The 23,292-nt window shown below is 37.0% G+C and overlaps 1 pseudogene; it reads left to right on the forward strand.

Annotated features, from left to right (window-relative positions):
* Positions 1–4,849: 4,849 nt before the first annotated feature.
* LOC126355182 (protein FAM117B-like) overlaps positions 4,850–23,292 on the forward strand; it is a 79,450-nt pseudogene continuing 61,007 nt past the window's right edge.

Raw genomic sequence — 23,292 nt, forward strand, 5'->3', positions numbered from 1 at the left:
CTGCTGTTGAGCTATATAGGTTAAGGGAAGTGTCAGATTGCAGATGATATTGTGTTTCGTGGTATTTGGGGAGTTTTGTGATGTCGGTTTTTTTCGTCGTTTTGTGTGGTTTTGTATGGGGGTGGGTGTCTAAATTTAATTATATGTAGTTTGCCTCCACCCAAAAACACCCAATTTTCCCACACTTGTCCCGTTAGTGTCATTAGGCTTTTTGTGGAAAGTGTCCGTTTTGTTTTTCGATGCATTTTCGTCCTCAATGTGCACATACCGACTTTATATGCGCCATATTGGAATCGCGATTTATGGTCATTTCCACCATATTTGTGACGTCATGGGTCAAAGCAGACAGGCGGGATCGGACGCTTCTGTATTTCCAACTGTTCGATTTCAAATTCCACAGGGGAGTCATAAAAATTTAATTTTATAGTCTAACAATAAAAACAATTTTTGACAATATAATGTAATTAGATAGATAAAGAAATCTACTCACCAAGCAGTAGCAGGAGCACACACACATGTATACGAAAAACTTTTTATGTAGTATTTTCCTGCCAGCACTTGGTGAATAGATTTAGCTACCCAGTTACACTATAAAATTATAGTCTGGATTTCTTAGTGTCTGCTAACTTATGTTTCTCATTTTCTACATCTACATCTATACTGTGCAAATCACTGTGAAGTTCATAGCAAAGGGTATGTCCTACTGTACCGTTTATTAGAGCTTTTTTCTGTTCCATTCACATATGGAGTGTGGACAAAATAATTGCTTAAATGTCTGTGTATGCTGCAATTAACCTAATCTCACCCTCATGATCCGTATGGGTGTGATATGTAAAGGGTTGTTGTGTATGGCTAGAATCGTCATTTAAAGCTGGTTCTTGAAACTTTATTAGTGGATTTTCATGGTTTCGTCTGTCTTCAAGAGTCAGCCAGTTTACTTCTTTCAGCATCTCAGTGCCCAGAGTTAAACAAATCTGTGACCATTTGTGTCGCACTTCTGTGTATACATTCAATATCCCCTGCCAGTCTTACTGGTATGCGTATGAGTCCCACACACTTGAGGTTACACAACCATTTGTAAGCAATCCCTTTGCAGAATGAATGCATTTCCATACTATTCTACCAATAAGCCAAAGTTTACTGCTTGCTTTACCCACAACTGAGCCTATATGATTGTGCCACTTCATCTCCTCCACACACACACACACACACACACACACACACACACACACACACAAAGTGCATTTTCTCTAGTGTTCTGACGGATATTTGCAAGGTGTAGCTGGAATCAGATCAAACAAATACTGCATATCACATCTTTCATGCAACACAAAGTGACAACAGAAAGCAACTGTTTGTTTTCCGTTACAAACGTAATGATGTTTGGAGAACGTTCGATAGAGCACTCCCAAATTAGTCAGATGCGGTATTTGTCTCACCAATATGTATTAACACAGAGACTTTAAAACACTAAGAATAAAAACTACTCCAGCAGTGACAGCACCGCCCAGGCCCTCCTTGAGTGGTACATGACAGCAGTAGTGCTGCTCAGTAGCTGCTGGAATACTGGTTAATCTTCATGTTTTGATGTCCCTGTTAATACATACTGTCAAAATGAATATTGCACAAGACTAATTTGAGAGCCATCTATCAAATAGGCATATATTTCCACTTTAAAAATCATTTTGATTGTATTGGGAAATAAACCAACACTCTGAGAAGCCATAAGTTTAATAATTAATACTAATAACTTCATTCTCATTGGACAATTATAGCAATAAACAATGTCACACACATAGTACAATGCAACAGATAATTTAAAAGAACAGGCCAGTTGTTAACATTATAGTGCTACAGTACAATACATGGGCCTACATGCTTTTATGTGGTAAAAATGCTAGGAAACTAACCAGCATTGCAGTGTTCATTTTAATGCTTATTCTGGTACATCTTTTACATTATGTAAGAGCTTATTAAGTAACTTGCACCAAATGAGTTTATGGGAGCACTATATCCAGCTGACATACTGTCCATTATCTACTATGGCCCAGCTGAAAGACTGGACATAAAAAAATGATATTAAAAAAACTCCATAAAAAACTAATCCACATAAGAAACAAAACATTTTTACCAAACAAGTGGATAACTCCCAGACACAATGAGGAAAATAAGCAATAATTTTTATGGGCATATTCTCAGAAAGAACCCAAATAGACTAACCAAAAAAATCTTTTCACTACTTTCTCAACAAAAAATCAAAACCAAATTGGCTACAGGAGACAGAAGGGTTTAAAAGAACTCCAAATCACAAAAAAATGGCTTGGAGCACTATGGGACTCAATTGCTGTGGTCATTAGTCCCCTAGAACTTAGAACTACTTAAACCTAACTAACCTAAGGACATCACACAAATCCATGCCCGAGGCATGATTCGAACCTGCGACCATAGCAGTCGCACGCCAAATCACACAAAATACATTAAAAAAAGTACTAAGTCAAATCAAAACGAAATGAATAATAGCTGAATAAGAAAAGAAAGCAATGTTAGAAAGAATGAAACAATAAAAGGGCACAGGACATTTAAAAGTGGGCTACCTAATGTACCACAAAGACAGGTCACAAAAGAAATAGAAATCCTAATCCAGATTATAGAAGCAACCCCTACATGTATTTCTATTCCAGAAGGTTTACAGTAGTGGAGGTCAGCTTTTAAAAAGAAATTTAAATCTTACATCATCTCTACTTTTTGATCCATCTTGTTCCACTCTCAATTTCTGCTGAATTTTTCTATGTATAATTGCTTACTGTTCTTTTGTAAGCTACTTTCCTCAAGTTATTGGATATACTGCTGTCACTATTTGATCATTAAATCTCCAAAATCAGTTGCAATTCCTTTTTATTTAGGCCTACTTTACATTGCTGAAAGAAGTTACACTCAAGAATCCATTATCAGAAAATGATGTAGTATCAAAAAATGCTACTTTAGAATATTGCAATTAGCAGCACCATGCATGTCAGAACTCTCCACCCATAGCTCCCCACATAACTCAAACAGTGATAACTATGTAATTTTTCTGTACAACACAAAAATGAGCACATATACTGTTGACAACATTGTGCCCTCCTCCCCACTAGAAATACCTACTATTCACATGACTGCTTACTCATGGTTTCTGCAAGGGTATTAAAACTGGAATTTAATTCGAAAGATGAATCTCGCTTAAATTCTTTGTATTTTAAATCTGTATCTAATAAACAATAGTTTGATACTGAGCACAGTTCTCAATAAACTGCTGAGAATTCATATTGACTAGTAGTGAAACATACCATTTAAAATATTGGCTCTATAACGAGAAAACAATGGGCACTAAAGGCGCTGCTGGATTAGATTAGATTCAGTTTTTGCTCCACATACCCAAAAAATAAGAAGATTCTCGTGGTTGAGGTACATGTCAGTTAGTATAACATAAAACATTTAAATATAATACTTACTATCGTGATCACTTGTCAGGAGATAGTTAAAACGGGTTAACACAATGCAGTAAACTGGAACAGCTAATATTTACAGACTGAACACCTTGTCAGAATGAAACACTGCTATGCACTATTAATAAATTTATCATACAAAAAATATCTAATCTTGACTGTTGTGACCAAAAGTCATCAAGACTCAAATCTAACATACATTTTACTTAAGCTGGCTTAACAGTCTCTGTTAAGATGTTCATCTATGGAGCAGGAGGAGTTGCCTATAAAGGTCTTTCAAACTCTGGTTAAACCGTGCTTTATCTGAAACCAAGTTTTTAATGGTTGCTGGCAATTTACTGAAAACGTGTGTTTCTGAATGTTGGGCCCCCTTTTGGACCATAGTAAGTGATTTTAGATCTTTATGTAGATTGTTCTTATTCCTAGTATTGGTTGGAAATAGAGATGTACTACTTGCAAAAGAAAATTCATTAAGGAATAAATATACAGAGAAGCAGTGGTCAGAATACAAAGTTACTTGAAAAGGTCTCTACAAGATGTTCTCAAGTTTAAAATACATTAACTAACATATAATCACCACCAAAAGAAAATAGCTGGTATTTATTATGTAGCTGATAACAGCGGGCTCACTGTCAAAATGTTATATCTACCAGTGGACATTAATCTGTTTACAGGGCATTTACGATTTACAAAACACAAATTGACAGTCTATTGTACCTCCAAACATGAATGCTATATTATTTAAATTGCATCTATGGTAACACCTTTATTGTAAGACACTTTCTGACATTTTTAAGGCAGTAATTCTTTTCTAAGTACAGCAGTATGAACTATACTACACACAGAGACTAAACAGTACGCGAGAAATTATTATCTCAGATCAGCTTCAACGTGTAAGAAACTGAGTAAATCACACAGAGTTCTTCAGCTAAAAAGTAGAACAACATGACACATACTGTCGCTTAAAATCACTGTAACTCAATGACACGTTTTACAATCACCACTTAATTAAACTCCACAACAATGATTCCGACTGCTCCTTGGTGTCAGCAATTCGCTGTCTTCTGCTTGACTGTAGGCGTGACATACAATGCCAACATACCGAAAAAAAATTCGGTCGTCGCACAAATTAATCGGCAAGACGAATAACAGAGCACAATAGCTAGCTTTCATATATGTAAACTATCTTCGGAGACGGGAAAAAAATTAGAAAGCGGCCGAAACACAAAGAAAACAGCGTTTCCCTCAAGGCATTGAGACTGTGTGTACCTAACATCCCCGCATACGACTCTACTCCAGTGCTTTCATTGACCAATGATGACCTGGTGTTGTTATCACGTGACGTAATAGCTGAGGACAGCAGAAGATCGCAAGTGACAAGTCGTGAAAGTCGTTCACTGTGTGGGGTAGTTGTGTAAGAAGAGAATTGTTAAGAATATAGTGGATGTGGAATGGATGGCCGAATGTGCTCGGACGATTCGCGATAGCTCTCTCTTTTACATATCATTAATTAAATAATCGACAGCATAAATCATTATCATCTACATGACAAAATGTCGGGACAGGGTTCACAGCGGGTTCCAAAATCGTCGCCTTGCTCCTCATCAAAGCAGGGTCCAATGAGAGCTACACTGCCCATGTCGTCCCTTTTGAGACAAGGAAGTAATATCAGAAAAAGTAAAAGCAACAGCCCTACGTTATCGCCAACGTCCGCCTGGAAAACGAGAATATCACCGGAGGCTTCTTTATCGGGTCAAAGAAGCCCCGGATCTTTGAGTTATAAAGGTAATCCGCATGATAAGTTTTCGTGAATATTTTGAGTTCGTGATATTATTATCTCAATGGTAGATCGCAGTGATAATGCTCGATTTATAAGCGTCACCCTGTAGTACCGCTATTTGTTTCGATGCAGCTATTGAGTTCACTATTGTATTGTCATACCGTTCAGAAAAGTGATGATAATAATGGGAATAAACGAAATACATAGTGCGTACGCGTTACAGATTGATCCAATTTGATAGAATCTCTGCAATGATTTGCAATACCCAGTTACTGTTATTGCAATTTTCTTTCACATAACATGTACTCTCAAGTGGTTTTACTGAAGCATCATACAGGTTTTTGTATTTCAGGCAAATCGAAAACCTTAAATTCTCGTTCAAGTCATGGGTTTAGTGGCAATAACGTCATTCGACGTACAGCTTCCTTGGACACAATATATTTGAAAGGACAGTGGCCAAAAGAAAGTTTCTACATGTATTGTGGCCATCTCCTGGTAGACAAAGCCACACAGGTAAATAACACAAGTGGAATAGTTTTTTTTGTAGCATTATCTGATGAACCAACCCAAACGTAACAGAAGTTCCATTTACATGCATTTTCTACAAAGAACGGGGAATAAAATCGTTCTGATAGTGTTCAGATCATTATTAAACATTACGTTTTTATATTTTGTCTGCCTGATTCATGTAATTTGGAAAATACTTCAATTCCAGACGGAAGAGTGGACCAGTGAACAAAGAAAGTCATATAGGTATTCAGAATCTGGAAGTAATGAAGATAAATTAGAGAAATATATAAGGCATAGGTAATGTATCCCAAGATTTGTGCTAATTGGTTAACTTTTAGGAGTATAACAGTAGTTTTTGTGGTTTGAAGTAGTGTTCAGTTTCCAAAGTTTTTCAGAGATGTATGCAAAGTCTTGTCAGTTATCAAGTTTGCAGCTTCCTTATGTTGAGTTTCGCTGTTGCTTTTTGGTGTGGAATATTTGTCAATTAGTTTATGTTTTCTTGATGGAGGTGGGGAGGGAAATATCAGAGCTTACAGCATTCCAGATTGTAGGATGAGAACTGTAGATCTCTCTTAAGTTACTTCACCAGTAGAAAATGTCATATTTGATGTGGATACTGAACTGATTTTGCATGCTTAAAGCTTCAAATCTTATTAGAGTTGTTGATAGTGCAAACTTCTTCCAAACTGAGATCTTTATCTGTACTTATTTTCACCAACAAATTTCGAGGGAAAGAAGTATGAAGTTAATAGTAGATTAAGTTCCGATATTGCTGCTGAACATTAATGTTCACTTTTTCATATTGCGTGTGGTGCGCAAGGGGAAACAGCTTGAGATTTGCATAGTTTGGTACTCGGTTGCATTACTGCAACAAATGGCTTATTGTTGTGGTCTTGATTCTGGAAGCTGGTTTTGTGTAGATTCTGATAATAGTATTTTCATCTTTGCATGAATACTGCACTCCTGCATGTAATCGAAATTTAACTATATTCAAGCCTTTATTTGACTCTGAAATCTGTAATTATTCCTTGAGACCTCAGGATGTCTTATCGATCTCCCACCTTTTTAAGTTGTACCATAAAGCTCTTTTCTATCTGGTTTGATTGGCCTGTTCATTAGATACCTGATTAATCTTGATCTGTTTTTTGTAGCAACATCACATTTACACTTCTTGGTTCTCTTTTTGTCCACATTTCATTCCCATATAAGGCAACACTTAACACCAAATGCTTTCAGAAAAGAATTTAAAGTTCTTAAATTTGTATTCATTGTTCACAAGGTTAACATTTCACAAATGCTTTTTTTATATTGCCACTCTGCATTTTGTATCCCTCTACTTTGTTCATCAGTAGATATTTTGCTGCCCAAATAAAAAGTGACTATATTTTTAGGGTCTCATTTCCTTCTCTCGTACCCTCAGTAATGCCTAATTTGATTACAGTAGATTTCATTGCCCTGTTTTATTTTAGTTGTTCTTCCTATAACTTCCCTTCAAGAAATTGTCCATTCCTTCAACTGCTTTTCAACAGATTTAGAACATTATCAACAAACGTAAGTTTTTAATTTACCCAAACTTCATTACCTTTTCCACGTGACTTACAATATTAAATACTGATAGTGAACCGCACAAACCTTAATAAAATAGAATTATGATTGAAGTTAAGGGATAGGGTAAACAATTAGCTGTTTGTGTATGTGGAAGTGGGGGGGGGGGCGCTTTGTTACATTCATAAAAGGGACTGACTGACTGCATGCAATGGTTTGGTGGTTTGGAATATACATTAGGACAGGAGAAGTTAAATTGCTGTATAACTTGTTCACCAGTTGACTAAATGTTGTTACCAGTTTGGCATTACCCAAAGCTGCATAGAATTCAGTAGATAGGTTTAATGAATTTATTCACAAACTTGAGTGTATCCATGTGGCTCAACAGACTAATGTGCCCAGATATTTATCTGAATGTTAAACTTTGTTTTCTTTCATGTCTTATAATTCCTGAGATGTCATACTCCTTTTTCCAGATATCATAATGTAATGTAAGGATGTGTGTGTTCATTGCTGTGCATTTACATGGGTTAGCTCATTCTCTATACCTTTTTTTGTCACTAAGTCAGTTAACAAGACTGTTCCTTTTTGGTCGGGTAGCCCGTGTTGGAGAAGCATTTGTTCACTAAGAATTTCTTTGATTAGTGGCACTGAGAAGTTTTGTTTCTTTTTACTGTTTCTTATTGCTAGTTTCTTCTGGGATGGTTCTGGGGTTCCAGCTTTTATTTCTCTAATCATGGGGATAGGTCATTTTGTAAACTTAGCACTTCTCTGCCTTATGATTGCTCAGTCATTGTATGCACAAAATGGAAAATTCACTTCAGAAAACCATAAAATTATAGGCAGACTAGATGGCCAGTACTTACCACTTGGAGGTGAAACTCTGTTATTGCTAATACACGCAACAGTGGAAACATTAAACCTAGTGTTCTCGCTGTTATGTGTTCACTGGAATTTTGTCTCCTAAAGATAAGTATTGACTAGCTATTCTGTGTCAGTTGTTTACGGCATGAATAGCATGGCATCCTGTTACATTATGGTATGACATACGGCATCAGATCTGGCACACATTCTCCAGAGCTGGTGGTCAGCAGGTGTGACCGTACTGATAACTTTGTTATCCAAGTATTAACTAATTTCACACACTACTTGCAGTGTAAAATAATTTTATTCTTACACTTAGACCCATGCCACAGAATGCTGAAATCTACTAGTGCAATAAAAATTAAAAAAAGAAAAGAAGAAAAACACACACACACACACACACACACACACACACACACACACAAAACAAACCTAGTATTATCACCCTGAAAGTTGTGATAACCTTAATAATTCTCCCCCTCCCCCAGAATATTATCTTTCTTGTCGTTAATGGTAGTTTTGTGTAAGACATTGGTCACTTTAATCTGTTATGTCCAGTTGGTTGAATTAATGATCCTTGATGTTCCATGGCATGCTTATAATTTACTGTACTAAGATTTTGTTGCATAAAGCTAATTGAAAATGAAAGTAATGGTATCCATCAGTTTATTGTTCTAAAACACGCAAGTTTATGTTTATACCAAATTGTATCCCACACATTCAAATAATCGCTGTTCGAGGCTTGTTTCATATGAGGAAGAACAAATTTTTTTCCTTACCATTAATAAGATTTATCTACAGTTTTGTTAATTTTACGGTCTTCTTTAAGGAGAAATAATGTGTGCATCCCATATTGAAGAAATAAGTGAATCGGTCACCATGAATATCTCAACCAAGGTAAAATATAGTGTAATTGTAAATAAAATGGAAAGAAACTTCCACATGGGAAAAATATATTAAAAACAAAGATTCAAAGACTTACCAAGCGGAAAGCGCTGGTAGATAGGCACAATGAACAAAACACACACACAGAATTTGAGCTTTCACAACCGGCGGCTGCTTCGTCAGGAAAGAGGGAACGAAAAGGAAAGATAAAAGGATGTGGCTTTTAAGGGAGAGGGTAAGGAGTCATTCCAATCCTGGGAGCGGAAAGACTTACCTTAGGGGGAAAAAAGGATAGGTATATACTCTCGCGCTCGCGCGCGCGCACGCACACACACACACACACACACACACACACACACACACACACACACACACACACACACACACACTTAAAGGCAAAGAGTATGGGCAGAGATGTAAGTCAAGGCGGAAGTGTGGAGGCAAAGATGATGTTGAATGGCAGGTGAGGTATGAGTGGCGGCAACTTGAAATTAGCGGAGATTGAGGCCTGGTGGATAACGAGAAGAGAGGATATATTGAAGGGCAAGTTCCCATCTCCGGAGTTCGGATAGGTTGGTGTTGGTGGGAAGTATCCAGATAACTCGGACGGTGTAACACTGTGCCAAGGTGTGCTGGCTGTGCACCAAGGCATGTTTAGCCACAGGGTGATCCTCATTACCAACAAACACTGTCTGCCTGTGTCCATTCATGCGAATGGACAGTTTGTTGCTGGTCATTGCCACATAAAAAGCGTCACAGTGTAGGCAGGTCAGTTGGTAAATCACGTGGGTGCTTTCACACATGGCTCTGCCTTTGATCGTGTACACCTTCCGGGTTACAGGACTGGAGTAGGTGGTGGTGGGAGGGTGCATAGGACAGGTTTTACACCGGGAGCGGTTGCAAGGGTAGGAGCCAGAGGGTAGGGAAGGTGCTTTGGGGATTTCATAGGGATGAACCAAGAGGTTACGAAGGTTAGGTGGACGGCGGAAAGACACTCTTGGTGGTGTGGGGAAGATTTCATGAAAGATGGATCTCATTTCGGGGCAGGATTTTAGGAAGTCGTATCCTGCTCCCGGGATTGGAATGACTCTTTGCCCTCTAGCTTAAAACCCACATCCTTTCGTCTTTCCTTTTCCTTCCCTCTTTCCTGACGAAGCAGCTGCCGGTTGCGAAAGCTCAAATTCTGTGTGTGTGTTTGTGTGTTTTATTCATTGTGCCTATCTACCGGCGCTCTCCCGCTTGGTATGTCTTGGAATCTTTGTTTTTAATATATAGTGTAATTGGATAAATAAAAAAAAATGTACTTATGAAATGGCAGCAGGAGAACACAAACATATAACTACTTAAATTTGCTAGGTTTTGGAACCAGTGGCCCTTTCTACTGGGAGAAGGGTTGAAGGAGGAGGACTGGTGAAGGAATAGGACTGATCAGTATTTTTTCATGTATCCAATTGCATTATATTTTCTAAAATTAAATATTTTCATTGACATATCTACTCAAGATAAAATTCAGTAACAATAATCAGGTTCCTCTAACTTCTCTACTTCCATGTTTTTCCCATTCCGTATTTCGTGATAAATGATGAATGATGTAAATCATGTGCACAACAGAACTTGACGCTAAATTCCATATGTGTGATCCAAATTCTTCCATACCAAATGCTTGCTTTTGCAACCCAGCTCTTTTCAGCCGGGTGATGTTCACACATTGTGAGCATGCTTAGACAGTATCCGATATTGGAAAATTTCTCTATAGAAATTTGTGGAAGGCAAGCCAATTGAGCATGAATTTATTGAACTCATAACTTATCAGGTGCTGAAAACTTCCTGTGAAGTGTTGATGTGGCATGCTAACTTATAGGGCCATAAACACACCAACTTTACCATTGGTTGACCCACTGTATCTTCTGACAGACAGAAATTGAAAGTATTTGACATTATTTGATAGAATACATGCTCAGTTCTTAGGTAATCTATTGGTAATACCATTATTGATATGAAATAGCTACTTGTGTTACTGAAATATGTTATAATTAAACAAGAAAATGTTTCTCACATGATATAGTAATACAAATCATGACATCTCACATGATAAAGTAATACAACTACTGCTTCTGGCTGAAACTTGTGTAAACTACTCACCAAACATATTAAATTGGCCCTTTCAAAAGAGCAAGGTTTGCTATGACGCAAATATACAGAGCAACAATCTGAGAACGGCAGTAGCTGAGCAGTTCCATAATTAAAATGAAACGAAGCTTTTCATCTGAATGCTTGTAACATAACATAATCAAGAGATTTAACTGTGGAGAAGACTCATATTATACAGTATCATAGAACACCAAGAAATAGTCACCAAGAATCATAAATTAAATAAAACTGTGTAAATTTCTATCATGGTGGATAGAAAAGAAAAAGGGAATAATCCAACTTGCAAGATAATCGGAAAACAGAAATCACCACATTTCACTCAAAAGTATAATTTTTTGACGAAGCCAGTTGTCAATAAAACACATGCTCTGTAGTGCTTTAACTGAAGAGTTTCATTATTTTTAAATTTCTTAGACATGTGCCAGCATATTTTGTTAATGAAATTCATGAGGTTAATAAGTTTGTTGAGAATTGGCTGTAAGACACACATACTGTAATACACATATCTGCAACCTTAGAATACATACCTTTTTCATTTATAGTTGGCACCCTTGTCAAAGATTCTGAGTGGAGTTTCCAGTCTGTCAAGGATTTCGAATCCAAAATCAATCCTGTAACATTTTTCTTCAAATTATGTTCCAACAAATAATGAATTTATTATTTATATAATAATAATTTTTTTATTTACAAAGAAGTCCTGTAATGAATGTTTTTATGTATACACACACAAAGATATCTTTCAAAGCTCGTAATAATGAGTTACAAATTCTTGGTATTTACGCAGGATACCAAATCACCATTTAAATTTAATTTATTATTGGTCTCATTTTTGTTTACATAGAAATTTGTACAGTGTGCCTCCATGTTGAGTACTACGTTATTCTCCTCTGACCACTTGTGTACATATTCTAGCATGTCATCAGCTTTGCACAACTGTAGCTTTGGTGTCTTATCTGTGTTTACACGTTACTTCCTTTGGCAATTTTATCTCCCTATGTGAGTCTTTTGATCAGAAACAATACTGGGCCCAGTATACTCTCCTGTGGGACTCCTTTGTTGATATATTTGCTGTCTGATGATTTTCTCTGCAACTGACATCTGTATTGGTCTGTAAGATGTCTACTGTATTCTCTGTTCATGAGATATGAATGGAGCCACCTGTTTATTACTCATCTCATTTCTAGGCCTTTGAGGTGTAGAGAAGTATTTTGTGATTTACTGTATCAAACAATTGCATGAATCTCTTTTTAAAAAAATGCTGTTATGCCCTTGCCTGTTTCCAGGGCCTCAATAATTATTTTAATAAATTCTTCTATTGCTGCTTCTTTACTACTGTCCTGTCTGAATACAGATTATGATTTTACTAGCAAATTATATGTATTAAGATAGACTTCAGGATTGGCTTTCATGACTGTTTGTTATTTTTGAAAGTGAAGACAATAGACTGGTCTGTAGTTCTCTGTATAACACTTTTTGTGTGCTGGCAAAACTCTGGCTTGTGTTAAGCTCTCATGAAAGCTACCTGAACTGAATGATAGGTTTATAATGTATGTTTGGAGCCCAGTTGCTCCTTGAACTTGCACATTGGAACTTCATCTAGCCTTGAGGATTTTTTATTTTGTAATCATACTTGAAAACCTCATTCATCATGTGGAGATTAATGTTTGTATTAAAATAAACTTCCTGTCTCAGTTTGAAGGAAACAAAATGAATGTTTCTGTAAAGAAGAACTTCACCCCTGTGAAGTTGTGCTATGCTTTAACTGTGAATGAATAGTAGTATAAATGAAATAGCAACAGTTTCTATAAGTTTCTGTAATAGTAAGTTTTCCTTCTAGTTGATTTTTCACAGCCAGTCAGTAATGCTCACATTCAATAATGTAAGCAGATAATACTTTTAGATGTTTGAGAATAACACAGATGCAGTTTATACACCCCCATCCTCACGCCCCTCTGACATTATAATTCTCATATTCCTCATCCATGAAAGTTCTTATTCCTGATGGAATCAACAAAATAACAACCAAGAAAACAAAGAAAATTAGTACTGTTAAAACAACAATCTGTTGCTAGAGTACTTACGCAACACCAAAACAGCAATTAATAGTGCAGAAATAAACAATTACAATCACCAGTACAATGCATCATTCTTGCTGAATTGCTTGGGAAAACGTGAAGAGGTTATGGAAAGCCACACAATGCTGCCTATTGTAAGTATGCATGCTTCTCAAATCAGTGAAGTTGATTTACACGAGAATTCAAAATGTTACTGATAATCTTTATAAATAAACTGACCCTTCAAAAGAAAATTGACAGGAGGTATGCCAACAAGAAAAGTGAAGACCTGGCAGAACATCTCAAACAAACAATAATAAGGAACAATAAGTGTTATAGGTACTGGTAAAGAACTGGATACGTTTTGTGGAGAGGAAGCGGTGTGGTTTCAATTAGGCAGAGTAAAAAAATGGCAAAACAGTCAAAAATGTAACTGCTTTCTTGGAAAAGTTTTTCCTAGATTGCAAGAACTTTGCAGTTGAGAAACTTACGTGCAAAGGGATTTAATTGCAGTTCTATATTAAGTGTTGAAAGGATATATTAATGGATTTTTCTGTGTGTCCAAATAATTTAGTTTAGAGGTTTTTTTTTTCAATAGGAAGTACAGCTCTCTAATTCAGTAGTTATTCCAGAAGAAAATGTGCCAGTCCAAGTTCAACCAGATGTTTTGTACATGAGTGAACTCTAGCTGGCAGAGCAGGAAGGGTATTATTAAAGACATGTGGAATATCTTAATGAAGGATTTAAAATACCATCAAAATTAATCAGTTAGTTAAAATGTGCATTGGTGAAACTTTGTCGCATAAAGACACTGGTAGGAGAAACTGAAGATTTTAAGGTGTACATTTTAAGGATGCCATATCACCTATTTTATTTAACCTTGTCCTAGAGAAGATTGATAGAGAAATTTCTCAAACCAGTCCACAAGGGATTCAGCTACAGGTTGTGAACATTACAAGACTTGCCTATGCAGATGATGTAGCACTAATAAGTAGTTCCAAAAGAGAATTAATCAGAATGATGCAAAATTACTACAAAATTGCTGAGAAAACAGGATTACATGTTAATGACGAAAATAGTGAATACCTGCCCATAAGTAAGAAAACCAGAAAAGATGCACCTCTGATGGATTCATTTTCAAGACTGTTGACCATTTCAAGTACCTAGGAAGTATTTTTAGTAATAACAACAGAACAGATATAGAAATAGATGCCTGTTTATCAACAGCAAACAAGACACTTTTTAGTTTCATCAAAATTCTAAGAAAAAGATCACTTAGCAGTAACTTAAAAATCTGCTTATATCAATCAACCATTATACCTGTGATGTTATATGGATGTGAAACATTAATATTTAGAAAGAAGGATGAAGAAAAACTTAATATTTGAAAGAAAATTACTAAGGAAAATTTTTGGACCTCTATACGACGAAAATAACATGGAATGGAGAATAAGAAGACGTGAAGAATTAAGAGGGCTGTACAAACACCATAACATCGCCAAATTGCTCAAGAGGAGAAGGTTGAATTGGGTAGGCCATATAGCAAGAATGACAGAGAATAGACTACCTAGAATGGCATTCAGCAGAATGATAGAAGGAACAAGAAGAGGAGGGAGACCCAGAACCAGATGATGGGATAACATTCGGAAGACATAATGAGGATGAACAGCAGCAGCAACTGGAGAAACAGCGCATTGGACAGGCAGAAGTGGAAGAGGCTCATAGAGCAGGCGTATAGTCGATAAGGCCCTTGCCACGTGTAAAGTAAGTAAAGGAATATCTTAAAATGGGAAGTGAATTGTATCATAAAAAAGCTGTTCATGATGGGGTATCTGTTTGTGTTAACAATAACAACAACAACAACAGTGTGTGGAAGTTGATCTCAGAAGTTCTGTAACTCTGCATTTAGAGTTGGCCGCTTTAAAATTGTGTGATGCAAATATTGTTTTGTTCATAAATATTGCAACTGGTGGAGACTTTGATAGTTTTCTTGTGCACGAATTCAAAAATTGTGCTGTGTAGTGACTTCAGCATCCATTTAGGAGAAGGCAGCATTATAGAGAAAACATTAAAGTACTTGGCGAGTAGCTATGAGTTGTATGTTGCTAAGCATGAACCACTAAGAGGAGAGGCATGCCTCGACACTGTCATCACCAACCTAAACATGTGGGACTGCAAAATAAGTGTGGTGGGTCCATTGATAGCAGATCACCAAGCATAAGTTTCCACCTAAATAGTGAAAGGAAACTGCATAGAAAAGCCAGTATGTCGTATTTCTGACTATACATTCAGTAAAAGGATTATAATGGAGAAATTAATAAACATCTTCAAAAATATGCTTTCCAGGGCTTTTTGGGTATCTGAAGTTGTAGGGCTGGGATCAAGTGAAACTTTTAAATATATTTTACAGCTTCTCAAAATAAATTTTGATGGCTGTTTCCCATCAGTAAACATAAAATGTCTTGTAGATAATTTACATAATAGAAGAAAAATAGCCAGACAAAGTTTGGTATAGTCCCAAGTTGGAAAACATAAAATGTGTCGTTTTGCTGCTAAATGACGAGTTAGAACAGCAACAGATGCCAGGACCAAAGGTACATTTAATTCTCATTATCTGAAAGCTAAAAGAATCTACAGGAAGTAAGAAGTAGTAGCCAAGAAGGTATATAATGCTTGGTTTGTTTCTGAAGCCCACAACTTGTGCAAAGCAGCCTTGGAACTGGTTAATTAATACAGAAAAAGACCACTGTCCCGTTAAATTCTCATACCCATTATGATTTTAACAAATAGTTTATTGATGTTGTTGGGATTGATGTGGCATAAGTGCCAGAGTTAGAAATTGATGTTACAAGCAATATAAGCGTACGCAGTAAATAGACGCACCTTAACCAGGTGGAAGAAAGTGCTTTGAGAGGACTGAGGGATATTATAAAAGGTACTAAATGCCCTGTAAGCACGCACAGAATTTGTATTGGCAATGACTGTACCAGTGTATAAAAAAGGTGATCCTAACAGTCCACTCAGCTACCAATTTCTATCATCCCTGTACTAGCAAAAGTGATAGAAACAATAATGAAGAACCAACTGTGACTTTATTTTGAAGACAACAATCTCTTCCTGGATAAGCAGGAGGGATTTAGAAGACGGGAATGTACCTTTACTGCAGTACTTGATGTAATAACAAAATTAATGGAAGCATTGGAAGAAAAGAACTACATGCCTTTAATTCGTTGTGATCTAATCAAGACATTAGATCGCATCTGTAATAAGATACTTTTGGAAAAATTAAAACCTTAAGGTGTAAAGGGTGTCATTTTGAGATTGTCGTCTTACCTAAGAGACAGGCAGGAGAGTGTTTGTATCCAGGGAGCAATGTCTTGTGAAATAGCACTTGAACACTTGTGTACTGCATGGCTCTGTACTTGGCCCTCTGCTGGTTTTAATATTTGTCAGTGACTTAAGTTGTGATTTCATACTCTGCTCTTTGCAGATGATACAACATTAACAACTAAGGGTAGAAATTAAGCTGAGGCACTAAAAGATGCTCAAATTGTATTTTAAGTAGCCAAAAAGTGGTTCAAAGAAAATAAAATTGAATTAAATGAAGACAAAACCCAGAAAATATTATGTAGGTTTGGTGCCTGTGGACTCTCAGTAAATGTTGATAGTGTCAAACTCTTGGGAAGCACAATTGACAATAAGTTGATGTGGACTGAATACATTGCACATATGTGTTCTGAGCTCTCTTGAGAAATTTCTCATGAAACTTAGATGTTTGATAACAGTTCGCAATATATTATGCCCTGTTCCACAGCTACATCACATATGGATATCTGTTGTGCAGGCAAGAAATTTCTTCCAGCAAGAAATTTGACCACTGTTGACCCATTTCCAAGCAGTTGGGAATAATGGCAATATTTAAGCACTATTTTTTCAACTCTCTTGTCTACATAAAATAAAGTATCCTTCTGCAAGACATGAAGTTCACAACTATGACACACAAAATAAGGCTGACTGATATTTTACGCTGTCACCTAAGTGAGGCACTGGACAGTTTTCCGACAGCAGCCCTGTATTGAGCACACAGGATCTAACTGCAGTCAAATTTGCTGTCATCCTGTTGTGACATGGTCATGTAGATGGTCAGTGGAAAGTCTGATGTCTTGAACATGGAATTTCTGCTGGTTGCTGATGCCCTTTACGTATCTCTTCTTGCATCGGGCACATTATGGTGACATTATGAAAATGGCCAAAGCATGTGACTGATATTTCCAGTCATATATCTGCTTTCAAACTCTGTAACAAACTTAATCAATGTAAGGGCCACCTACATCACACTTTGCTTATCTGCATCAAAAATGGTTGTAGATAAATAATTTGATCTAGGTAGCTCTTTCATTGTAACAAGTGCACCTTTATTGTTGACTTTAAGAATTTATTTTTTATGATAAGACCTTCATGATCAAATTTCTGACCAATAATTAAAATATCTTCTGAAATTACATGTGTGAAAAACTGTGCTTGACCTATAGTTTTTAAAATGTTCCAGTAACTATGGATACCTTCCTCCATTGATACTATTAATTGTTTGAGAGAGGTTTTTTTCAGTTGCGGCTGAAATCCAGTAATGAACACCGGTTGCCATGAATCTTCACCGGCTGTTTAAATTTTATTTATTTTCATTATCAGTTTGAATGTATGCCTGTTCTCAAGTTGGAATTGTGCAATTACTGTGTTATCAAAGTTTAAAGCATCTGATTAGTTAGTGAATGAAAACACTACAGTGTACAGGATGATAAAATCTATGCCACAGGTGTGTAGTAATTGTGTGAACTCCACTTGAAAATAAGTTTACCATGTGAAATCAGTTCAAGTAGTGTTCAATATTAAATTATGTACCTGACATGGGTGGTAGTTGATGTTGATTATTGGATTTTGAATAACACTAATCTTTTTTCCATGAATTTAAATGCATTAGTAGCGGTTTCTTTACCTAGGGTTTTTCCTCATTCTGTTTATAAAGTTCTATTGCATATTACTCCTAAATTTAAAAATGGATCTAAATGCTCACATCCATCCTTATTCCTGTTACTAGACATGGATTGTAGCAAATCTGGAAGCAGCATTATGTTTAAACTTGTTTAGGAATTAAATCTAAGGAGTTTTATGCATGCTTCTCTCACATTTCGATTTTAATCTTAATGACTTTGATGTCAACAGGACATCAAACATACTTCTGTTATGATTTGATGATGTATGTGTAATACATTCTGTCAAAATGGTTGATTGTTGCATATTATTCTGTATTTCATTCTTGCATGTCCATTCAGGTTGCAAAGAACAAATAAGGAAGGTACAAGTAGCCGTGAGAGGACTGCTGCTTTTGGTTTGATCTTGCAACAGAGTACAACAGTACCCCTTAGCGAGCATGCGCCAACATTGCTGCCTAGTACGGGTACGAACACCATGCCTGCCACTGCCACAGGTAAGTGTGTAAGAAAATAATTCCTGTGTTGATGATAAGTAGAGCAAAGTGAAGGGGAAAGGTCATGAACCATTTATTTATGGTGTAAATGAAGCCACAATAATTTCCATTCACAGAAGTGTGGTGGCCAGTAAGTTCTGAGAATAGATTGAGCTGCCTAGTACAGGCTCCACAAACATCTGCTCCCAGCTAGTGTGTGAACTGTTGTGAATACAGGGGAATCCTGCTTTTCTCAATCCCCTTTTCTCTCTCACTGTTTTTTCCCAGACCCTCCGCTCAAAAAGTATGATGTGTTGTCTATCTAAAGAACTTTCCACTGATAATTTAGTTGATTTTGTTGCAGCTAGAATACACTTGAGAAGTAATGCTTTCAAAGTAAACACACGGAACCCCCATGAAAATGTAACAGAAATAATCTTTTGACAAGGGGTTACTTAACTCCCAACGAAACAGAGAACATAAGTGTAAATGATGCTGCTTTCAATTATTCAAAGGTGGTCAATAAAATCTTATTACAGTGCCTGACAAAAAAAAAAAATGAAGCGCACAGAATACATGGTCAGATGTCTGTCTAACTTCATACTCGGCCACCCAGCCGGCAGGCATTTATATGATCAGTGTTGCAATTCTCTCTGACAAGTAAAATGGCTACCACACTGCATTTTTATTGTTCATGTTTAGCATCGTTGCTAGACATGTTTGCTTATAGAAAGAGCTTGAACAGTGTCAGCTGGTGAGTGATCATTATGGAGGACTCGGGTGTTCCGTATACTCTTATGAGGCAGTGTTATCAGCACCTGCCAGAGTTAAAAAAGTGGCTTCAAATCATACAATATCCGACTTTTAGGGCATTCAGATGTCACAGTGCCCCAATGTTGAACTTCTTGGGGCTGTGATGACAGGCATACTCGTTAATGCCACAAGGGAGGATCATTGTATTGTGCATGAAGCACATTATACCCCTCCTCATATCCACCTGTCATTTGAGAACAAGTAATGGCCCACCTGCAACATTGTGTGTTGTCTTGCACCATTTAGTCAAGACTAGCAGCAGCTGTACTATAGAATTACTGTCCGATGTGTAGGTTGTAGGCTGCTGTAGCACCACAGCACGACAGCACAAAGAGCTGTGTTTGGAGTAATTTCCATGACTGGGAAGTACGGACTGCTTATCGATGACATCACATTGTTTAGAGCAGCACATCGTGGTTCTGTACTACCTCGAATGACCATCGTTGGTGAGAACAGTGGTGACCTAGCTAGAGGTCTCATTTTTCCAAAGTTTGGGAGATTCACAGTGGTGTTAATTTTACTGTCATAATCAGAGAAGCCATTGGTTATGTCTTCATGCTCAGCTGGTAGTGATTAAAGGAATTTTGACAGCACAACAATGTGTCGCAGCTATATTGCTTCCTCTTGTTACCTGTCGTGTAACATTATGGCGGTGCCACATTTCAATAGGGCAGGGCTTATCCACATGTGGCAAGTGTCAGTGAATTATGTGCATGATGTTGAGGTAGTGCCTTGGCCAGCAAGATTGCCAATTCTTTCTCCGATAGAAAATGCGTGGGACCAGATCGGTCATCAACTCCATCCCAGTTCAGTATCCAGAACATTGAGGACCATTTAAAACAGTTGTAGAAATAATCAATGCATGTTTTCAGGCCAGAGGTGTTGCAGTGTCCTTAAATTCCTGTTGTCACAGCTTCTAATGTCTGTGCTGTTTGTTTGTAATGAAGGCCATGGTAACAGACTGATCTGGCACGTATGTTGTGTTCTAAGTTGGGTTGAACAGTGATAGTTTGGTTGTGGTTATGCATAGCCAACAAAGCTAGGCTACATTTGATGAAGAGTTCAAGTAATTAAGCAAAAGACAATTGGTGGTCACTGATTGTGCGTGTCGTACAATAATTTACCATTTTGGCTCTATATCAAGTATCACAGATTGTGTCCATAGCTCGTGGTCTAGTGGCCAGTGTTGCTGCCTCTTGATCATGGGGTCCCAGGTTTGATTCCTGACAGGGTTGGGGACTTTCTCTGCCTGGGGACTGGTTGTTTTTGTTATCATCATCATCATCATCATCATCATCATCATCATCATCATCATTCATGGTAGTGGCTACATTGGACTGTGAAAAAATTGGGTTGTGTAAAAATTGGGACTTCGTACAGGCGCTGATGACAATACAGTTGGGTGCCCCACCGACCATACTTCATCATCACAGATTGTTTTATGTTATGTTACATATTGTGCCTACTTTTGTGGTTCCAGCAAGTTTGTTTTTATGTTTTTAATTTTTTTATTAAAATGAATCATTGCTCCTTTTTAATTTGTTGTTATCAGAATTTGACAAAATTGCCTCCACTAATTGCTGTGAAACACAAAGCTCATGCTGTCATGTAGGCTACATTCAACTACTTCTTGCACACATCCCTGATCTAGACGCTGATAGAAAAATTTTACTTGGTAGAAATCACTACCTAGAAGTAATGTCAGACAGCTAGGATACTTTTGGAAAACATATTTAACCAGTGTGTTAAGGTGTATTATATCAATATTTTGTTTCTTTTTGTTACCGAAGTTCCTCTCTTAAACCTTGAATAGGTGATCATTCAAATGCATCTGGTGGCAAGCTACATAGTTTTGCAAGCGAATGGTTCATACCACTGTTTTTTGGATTAGTGATTTACATTCTAAGCAACTCTTCATGCAAGCATCATACTAATATCATTTCAATAATACAAACCGTACGTGGGCTCACATCAAGGACTTTGCAAAGAACAAAAAAGTGCACAGGTACACTTTGAAATCCTAACACAGAACAAAGTAAATAATCACCAGCCCACTGTAATGCATAAAACATCTGGAAACTCAAAGGAAAGCATTGGAAAATGGGTGTGGTCAAGAAAGAAATTGTAGAATGTCTTACGTCTGTTCCTTAAGAGAGCATTTATAATCAGAATAGGTCATGACTGAAGATCCACCAGACATCTTACTCTACTTCGACAACCATCCAATATTTTACCAGTACATCAACTTGTTTGATTACAACAGCAGATAAGGGAAATACTGATTTTAACAGGTTAGTGGTTGAAAATCCATTTCTGGTATAACATTAACTTTTCATTCTTTCATTCAGAGGGCAAATTGAAATCTACAAGGAAAAAATGTGTTTGTGCAATAAACAGTACTGGGAAAAGGCTACTCAGCATTTATTTCTAAGTATGGACAGGTAATGAAAGGAAATTTATTGACACTTCAATACAATCTTATTGCACAAAGGGCAGCCCACCTTTATTAAAGGAAACTGAAAATACCTTGAGAAAAATGGCCAATTACACTAATGAACTAGTTAATACAGGTAGTAAAAAAAACTGCATTAAAAAAGCATTTCCAGCATTTAATGACTATGTGCATGGATTGTTGGAAATTGAAATCTGATAGGGAACCTAGAAAATCTGAAAAGGGAAGTGCAGTATCATAGGACACAGTAGAGTGAAATGGAAAGAAGATAGAGATTTCTGGTCAGATGAGCATAGGATGATGCCGACAGCATCAGAGAAAGATATAACAGGAAATATTCATTGAGAATAGGTACATAGATAAGATAGAGGGAGTTACTGTGAATAGTTGAGTGATCAGTGATACGATTCTTCTCACAAGACGACAGAAAACCTTAGGTAACAACAATACTTAAAGTATACACATTGTTACATCTCAACCAGAAGGGGGGAGGGGAAGGTGAGTAAGTATGAGGGCATTGAATACCAAACTGATTGTAACAAAATATAAGGGGAAGGAATAGAAGACAGAATTGTGGAACAATGAGCTTGTCAATAGTAATGAGAGGAGAAATTCGTATTGAGTTCTGCTGTACATCCCAGCTAATAGGAACAAATACTAGCTGGATTACAGCATGATGAGACAGATTCCAAAATTATCACTGGATTGTATGGTGAATCCAAGAGCAGATATACAGGGTGTTGAGAAATTCCCATTACAAACTTCTAGGACATGTACAGGGGAGTGAGTACATAATATTTTGAGTACAAACCCATCTCCAGAAACATTATTTCTGTGGTATGACTGTTTCAATTCAGATGTTTAACTCATCCACTTCTGTGTGAGGAATTGAGTTATGCATGAGACAGTACAGTTGTTAGGTAACGTTCTGAAGGGAAACATAACAAAACATCCATTTATCAGTTAAGCAAGTCTGTTTGTATTAACACTTAAACATTAGGTATGCGCGTTATTCCAAAACAAGAAAGAACCCAGCATACTATACATACAGAACAGTACTGATTCATTACAACAGTGGTTTGATGTGGCAGCCACCAGAGTCTTTACAGGTATTGTACCTATGAAGCACATTCTGGTAAACGCTCGCCATCTCATGTGACGCCTTTTCAGTTTTTAATGTAGCAGCCAGAACACACGTCAACATATCTTCCTCTGTCTCTTCATGAGATGCATAGGACAGAAAGCATAGATAAAATTCCATTTGTAAAATCATCGAGGGAAGAAGCTGT

The sequence above is a fragment of the Schistocerca gregaria genome, chromosome 3 (genome assembly GCF_023897955.1).
Source record: "Schistocerca gregaria isolate iqSchGreg1 chromosome 3, iqSchGreg1.2, whole genome shotgun sequence".
Lineage (NCBI taxonomy): Eukaryota > Metazoa > Arthropoda > Insecta > Orthoptera > Acrididae > Schistocerca > Schistocerca gregaria.